General features: G+C 37.6%; 1 non-coding gene across 1 annotated transcript; it reads right to left on the bottom strand.

Moving 5' to 3' along the window:
- Positions 1-3,193: 3,193 nt before the first annotated feature.
- On the bottom strand, positions 3,194-3,275 carry Trnas-gcu. The gene has a single exon. It is a non-coding gene; the product is annotated as a tRNA-Ser (tRNA).
- Between the last annotated feature and the right edge of the window lie 4,510 nt (positions 3,276-7,785).

Below are 7,785 nucleotides of genomic sequence, written 5' to 3'. Positions count from 1 at the left end.
TCCACTTTCTTGTGATGCACTTGGGGGAAAGGTTGCGAAAAACTGGGCGGTCAGTTTAGGAAATTGTGCTAACGCAAGCAAGCAAGCAAGCAAAGTCAGTCACTCACGTTTTATGGTAGCATTTGTGTGTTCTTGTTGGTTTCATTGTAGCACTTGCGCTGTGTTTCGTTTTCAAATTCAGCATTACTATATTGCATAAGTATTGCATATACTTAGAGAAGCGTGGAAGAACATTTAAAATCTTTTTTTTTATTTAAAGAGTTGAGCTTTTAACAGTAAATCTTCATAGAATATTAGTAAAATATTAGTAACGAGCAAATATAGTCTGCTCCCGAGATACACGGTGTATACTGGGGAGTCCGCGTACAATGTTGAATGTCAGGTTTTTTCATCTGAAATACATCTGATAAATGTACAGATTCGATTAAATATAGTACTTTTATTCATTTATTTTTTTATTCACGAGGAACGGTCCGAAAAGGCTGTATTGCTTAATATAGTACTTTTATGTACTTAACCATTTGTTTAATACGATAATACGACTGCAGAAAATATTGGTATTTCTGGATTTTGAGTGAATAAAAAATATTTGGCAGAAAAGCAATTTACTTTGCATTCGACGCAACAAATTTCGATGCATTACGTATATTATTTAGTTAACAACTGTTGGTGCGAAATCGTCTATTTTCTTTTAAATTTTTGTCACAAAGGTTTCAATTTTTGACAGATTGTCTGATGTTTAACCTCTAAGGTGCCATTTATACCAGTTTTACTCCTAAGGAATTAATATTAAATGTTGTAGTTGATTTCTGAAACACCTGTCGTAAAATGTGTTATATATTATAATTAATTATATACCAATTTTGAAAGCTAAAATGAAGTATTTGAAGCTAGTATGCATATTGAAGTATAAATAATTCCAACAACTCTTATAATATTTGAACTTTTATTTCCTAATGACATTGAAATTATTACAGGTATTCTCCGATATACGCTATGAATGCGGACCGGAGACAATAGCTTATCTCGAATACTAGCGTAGGTCGAATTTCGAGGCTTTCAGTTAAATTAAAGTTAATGTTCGTATAATTTTGCTTGAAGTGGTCGGTTTCAGCCACTAAGTTAGTTATTTGAACTGATTTTAAGCGCAGATTACAATTTTATACCTTTTACATTGGTTTGCATTTGACACTCTATGTATCAAATTACTACAATTTGCTCAAAGAACTGTCAAATTTAGAAAATAGCGTATAGCGAAATCGCGTACATCGAGTATGGCGTATATTGGGGAATACCTGCACCGACTTTTTTAACCCTCTTTTATTGTCACAAAAATGTTCAAATTTGCGCAAATTTGTAGATAATTTATCATGATTTCTATTAAAGGGAAAAATAGTTGACTTCACGAGAAAAAAATGGAAGAAAAAAAAATCCACACTGTTAAAAATATTGATATTAATATTGATGTAAACTGTCAAACTGCCTGGGTGCCTATCTAGCCAAAATTTATCAATAACGACGTATTACTAGCAAAGTTAAGAAAGGCAGACTCGACTCATAAGTCTTTCCTTAGAAAATAAATAAAATAGTTCTAAAAACTCTACCTTTTTCTTCAATTTCACAGCCTTGCAAACCGTCCGTAAATTACCCTTCAGTATACAATACAATTTCTTATTATGAGTCGATATTTTTGAATGCAAACAGTTAAGATGACACCCAACAAGAAAATAACAGTCAATTTGCTTTAGTTGCAATTCTGCTAACAAACCTATAGGGAAAAAATATATAAAAATTAAAATATAATTCCCATTGCAACCGTTTTCCGATTACAGACATGCCCATCCTTTTAACAATCTGTCAAACCGAAAATAATTAATTTCATTTCCAACTCACGCACCAACGCCCATCGCTTTGTGTTGCGCCGAACCGCACGCTAAGTATCGTGTCGGCCCGATCAGGTGACCATTATTGTCCAAATTACAACGAAAAATGTCTGGACAAGATTAGGACCTCCATGTATGTTTGTGGTCGAATCGTGTCCAGTGCCCCGTATTCCGTGGGGCTTATATACATGATGGCCGTTTTGTGTGCTTTTTCCCCTTTTCCTGTCCTTTCCATTAGCAATGCATTTTTCCCACTGTAGTCAGCAACTCGCCAGCTTCGGAACCATGGCCAGACATTGCGACGACGTTTGCAATCGGCTTCTGTTTTCCTTCTGCTCCCAACAAGTCTCAGAACCGTGGACATTTCGTTCTGACCACTGGCATAAGATTGACTGTTTCACAGCAAATATGAAGGTGCGGATACCTACTTAGAATTCCATCGATCATCTACCGGGGAGCGAATTATCCGTCAACAATCATTCCGGTTGCTACACACACACACACACTCAAAATGAAGAATAAGGAAGACCGAAAATAAAAACCGCACAAACAGCACATTTTCTATCTCATTGACAAAAATGACTAAACGCTGAAACGCCGATGTACCAATTAGCATTCACCAAACGTCAGCGGAATGAATTGTTTAATTACCGTGAATGAATCGAGGCTTGTCGCGATGCTAAGCTATTGCGGATGATACCCTGCTAGCCTTCTAATGCCTGCTACCGTACAAATGCAAGCTGCCACGAGGAATTTCGAATTTACTTTGAATGAATTAATTGTTAATGCTGTCGCCATTCGCTAATCATGCTCACGAGCCAACAAACGATTCTGAACCCGGTCGGTCGGTGCTTTGATGTTTGTTTGTTTTTTTTTAATAAATAAATAAATATATAAATAAATAAATAAGTTTGATTATGTGCCGAATTTAATATTTCTTGGATAAAGTGATCGTTAAAACGCTGTGTAGATTTTGTAATAAAAATATTGATTTCATTGAAAGAAACCGTTAAACGGTTGTAATCATTTCTGACTCATTTGTGTTTACTTATCAAACGATAGAAATAATAAACAACTTGAAAATAATTCATTTAATAAACATGATGATTAATAAGCTAGAAAAAAAAATTGTATTTTTTTTGTAAAACATGCTATTTTCTTGAAAATGTGAATAAACATAAAATCTATCATATAACATACATATAACACAACAAGCTTTTCAAATAACTCGGTAAAAGAACCATTTAAAACAACGTTAAACAGAGTGTGAAAGGAGCGAACATCTTCTTTTATAGAATATCATTCCTGCTCGACGAGGATGGGATTCGAACCCACGCGTGCAGAGCACATTGGATTAGCAGTCCAACGCCTTAACCTCTCGGCCACCTCGTCATGTGTAAGTGAAAGGAGCAACCTACTATGTTAATAGCGGCTGTTTCACGCCTACTGATGTTAATAGTGGTTTTTACAACATATTGTAAGGGAAATATTCAACGATCAATAAACAGTTGTGGGTATTAGTGTCATTCAAAAAAATCAGTACAATATTTAAATAATATTCTAAAGTGTTACAATCAGGAAATGACTAAGAGATAGTAGTACAGTCTTTCCCCAAGTTACACAACACTCGAGTTACGTGAATTTGAGTTACACTATTTTTTAATGATGCCCATTCATATGTCAAATAAATAAATTGCATTATTGTGGCAAGTTTGAAATCGCTAAAAAGACAGAAATAATCGAATTTTCCGTTCCGATGTGTATTAAATATACAATAAAGCGAATGAAAGTACACAATTTCATAACAAAATAACATAATAATAATATTTTGGTTGAAAATGTGCTATTCGAAATACGCGAAAATCCTAGCTACGCGAAAGTCTCTGAAACGCATAATTCGCGCAACCCGGAGAAAGATTGTAATATACAACTAGAAAATAAACAAGACGAATAAACTAAATAAGTATAAAACTTGAGGTAATAATTTCAATCTTTAATATTTCTAAAAAATGCTACAAAACGATGAAAAACGAAGAATAAAAACTATTGAAAACATGATAATAACAAATTAATTTGTGTTATTTCATACAATAATCGATTTTATCAACATTATACTGAATCAAAACAAGGCTGCAATTTAAAAACTAGCTATAGTAACCATCTTTTTCACAACAGTTTCAATATAATTTCAATAAAATGATATATTGTACATTTTTTGTACCAAGCAAAAATGCGACACAACCAACATGAAAATGAACCCGCCTTGGTCTGCAGACCCGCCGTTCGATCATCTTCAAAACTAAAGGAAACGTATCGCATCCCCAGGACGATTCTCCCAGTCACATACACACACACCCAAAATAACATCAGACACAGGGCTGCACAATGCGAGAGTTTTCCACGCTCGCTTCCAAACTTTCAGAGGCGTGCCCAAAGTCATTAGTTTGTATGATGACAAAGGGAAATTTTATTACATCGCCCGTTTGCTATTCGCTGCAACCCGGGTTCCCGGGACCATCCTATGCCGGTCCGGTTTTGTGCACATGATGTGGATGAGATTTTTTATTGCTTGCTTGTACCGCTTCGCTTCCCCTCGCACTGGGCTCGCAGTCTTAATTCGTTCGATCCCCCTCCCCCCCCCCTCTTTCTCACCACATCGATTACTGACTTCCGTTTCCGTTTGACTTCCTCGGATTCGATTTTTTCCCAAGTCCTTCGCCCAGGGAGGGTGAGGCTGTGAATAGAGCAGTTGTCAGCGGTTTCTGCACTTCCCATCAACGGCGACGATGCGCATATGAACGGATCCAGTTCCAGCACGGTCCAGCACGGACAGGACAATCATATTGGACTCCTGATGTGTGTATGTGTGTGTGCGGGTGTATCGCTTTTGGGTAAAGCAATTTGCTTTTTTATTTGCCATAGCTGTTTATCCTCACCGCGGGATACACGCTGCCGTTGATTTGATGAGAGTTTTCGCCTTGTGTGCAGGGGGGAAGTGTGTCTTGTGGTCTTTGCACCCAAAACTGGACCTGTGCGTGGAAGTGTGCTGGATTTATTTACCGTTTAAAATTGGTGTTTGGTGTTATGTTCAGCGGGATGATTTCATTTCTGCGAGCTGAGTTTAATTTATGGCCATGTGGAGGTGAATTATTTGGTTCGGATGTTCGATCGTAATTGATCTTTTTTAGGGGTTGACTTTAGCATGTTCAGTTGTGTATGCTACCAACAAGCATCGGTCACAGTTTGTATGATAGAAATTCAACAATATACAGGAATCTGATACTTAATTCAATTTTCAATTAATATATAACGATTCTCACAGCAAAAAAGAATCAAGATTCTTTAGAGAATTCTGAATCATTAACGAATCAACGATCTCCTAAGAGGCATTAATCTATAAAGATATTCTTATCTTCTGTTTGGCGAAACGTCCTACATGTACGTCCTACGCTACGGCTTATATAGACTTTTGTGACTATCATTCTTAAAAATGCTGATTCTAATTCAATAAAAAATCTGCATGGTGAAACCGTAAGATTATTATGCATGATTTGTGATTCATCTGTGCGGATTAATTTGTCTAAAAATCTATCTAAAAATCATCTCATGCCGTTTCGAAAATTTGATGATAGTTTTACCCACGAATTTACTGCTTCTCACCGACCTAAACGATATTTTATAGTGCTTCAACGTCAAACTTATAGACTTATAGTGTTACACACGCGATTGTAAATTTCTTTTTTTACCAATCTGATCCTAGTGTCCATTGTTTATCCTATCACGTCAAAATAAGATATTTCTTGAAACACGAATTATCAAGCCCGAACGGATATTCGGGTAAACATGTAAGGATAAATTTAGTACAAAAGTAGGCCATATTTTCAATAAAGACAAATTCAAACGCAGAAGCTCTTGGAGTTAAGAGGTTTAATTCCAATATCCGAAATAGGACAGAGCCTCTGGATTTCCGAACCAAACACCCCCTTCCGTCTGCATAGGCTTCCCAACCTTTGGATTAGAAGCAACTATCGGGATGAACTGGTAAGTAGGCGAAGTATCAAACACTCTGTCCACAATTGCTGTTTGTTTCTCCTCCGCTACGACCCTGCAACTCTTGCTGAAGGCCAATCCTTCACGTGGCCTGCTGGAGAAGCTCGGTTCGTAACATATAGTTTTATAGTGTTATAGTCAGAGAGACTAAACAGATACCTCAACAACAGTACTACAAGTTTGTTAAAAACACATTACCATGATCAATCCATTCAGCTCTTCTTCTTGGTACCGAAACCTCTCGAAGCTCTCGGGCAATTCATTCCATCGCTCGAATTCATGTCGAAACATTCCACTTTTAGAGGACATAATCAATAGTAATTTGCAAACACGCACCACACCAATGCAACTGACATCCTAAGGTCGCTTTCGGAGTACCAAAACAGTGCTCAAATTCAATTTGTTGTTGCAATTAATTCTTGCAACTCCCGAAAAACCGATCGCTCCCATCGTGGAATGCGTGATCGCAGGTAAGGCAGGAATCGCACGCAGCTCACGTAATCGTGCACGATTTATACGATTGCTTTATTGATTGATTTTTAACGATACGTCACCCGATATATCAAATCATGAAAGGTGCAGTAACCGCAGTCCTCCCCCTCCACATGTGCGGTATGCTCTTTTGTATATGCTCTCGCTATCCCACTGCAAAAGATCGGCCATCCGGGATTGCTGCTGCTGTTGAAACTGCTTAATTCACCTCACAGATTGTTTCATTTCGTTTAATAAATTGATGACTTCGTACGATAGGGAGTTCGGGTTGATCGACGAAGCGAGTTTCGAGCTGCATAATCGGTTTGAGGATGAGTGGCCTGAAGGTTTTGGATTTGCTGTCCTGATTCCCATGATCGTATTCAAATACGAGCAAAAGGTTTGATCACGGAGAGATTTAGTTTTATTTTATAAAGCAAAACCAAACAAAGCAAAGGGAGAAAATAACTCACTCCTCTCTAACAATGTGCTAAAACCACAAATTGACCATAAAACCCTTCCACATCGCACACATCGCACATCTTCAAACGATGCGCGTTTGCTGTTGCCGTGGCGCACATATGCGAACCATCTGGCATCAAGTGCAATACGGAACCTTTTTGGGACGATTTGGGTTCGGCTTTCAAAATTCCCACTGCGGTCGGTGGTCCTGCCGCTTGACAAAGGATAATCACGTTGGGGTTCATATACTTTTCACTACATTTCCGACACACTGCTGGCAGTGCCATTAATTGTGTCTTTGATTTTGCTGATCCGTTTTAGCAGTGCCGCCTGCTCCCGGAACGGTTCGTTTGATTTGACAGCTTTCCGTTTCATTTCGGCAAACAGTTAATGGGGGTTTTGTTTAAGGTTTTGGGATCCGTGCGAAAAAGAAGGGGGACCAGGGGGGTGTTGTTGTGACTTCTAGGATTTAATTGGCGGAGCCTTTCATGTGACCGACAGGGGCATTAGACAACACAATGTATAGTTTTATTATAAAAAACGAGCAAAATTTCTTTTACAGCTATTATCCGCCTTTGCAAGCAACATTTGATCCAAATTTTAGGAATTTTATAACCATCTGCGATCAATATGGTCGAAATTATTGATTATTTTGAACATAGTAAAAGGGGATATTCCACACTGTGTTTTATTTTTAACATTAAAAACAATCGATCAATCCCATTCAACGCCAGTCTCTGTTGAGCACCTTTTTAAAATTGTTTATTTCAAACTTTCCCACTCAACTGTCCACATTGCATTGCTCAAATCACACTGCCCTAACCCCTTTACAATGTTGTGCAATAACACTGAAAATGCAGCTTTTCATCCTTTTTTTTCTTCTTCCTCTTTGTGCCCAAGCGAACGTGCTTTTCAGCGT

This window comes from Anopheles merus, chromosome 2L, assembly GCF_017562075.2.
Source record: "Anopheles merus strain MAF chromosome 2L, AmerM5.1, whole genome shotgun sequence".
NCBI lineage: Eukaryota > Metazoa > Arthropoda > Insecta > Diptera > Culicidae > Anopheles > Anopheles merus.
This window is presented reverse-complemented; position numbering and strand designations above follow the sequence as displayed.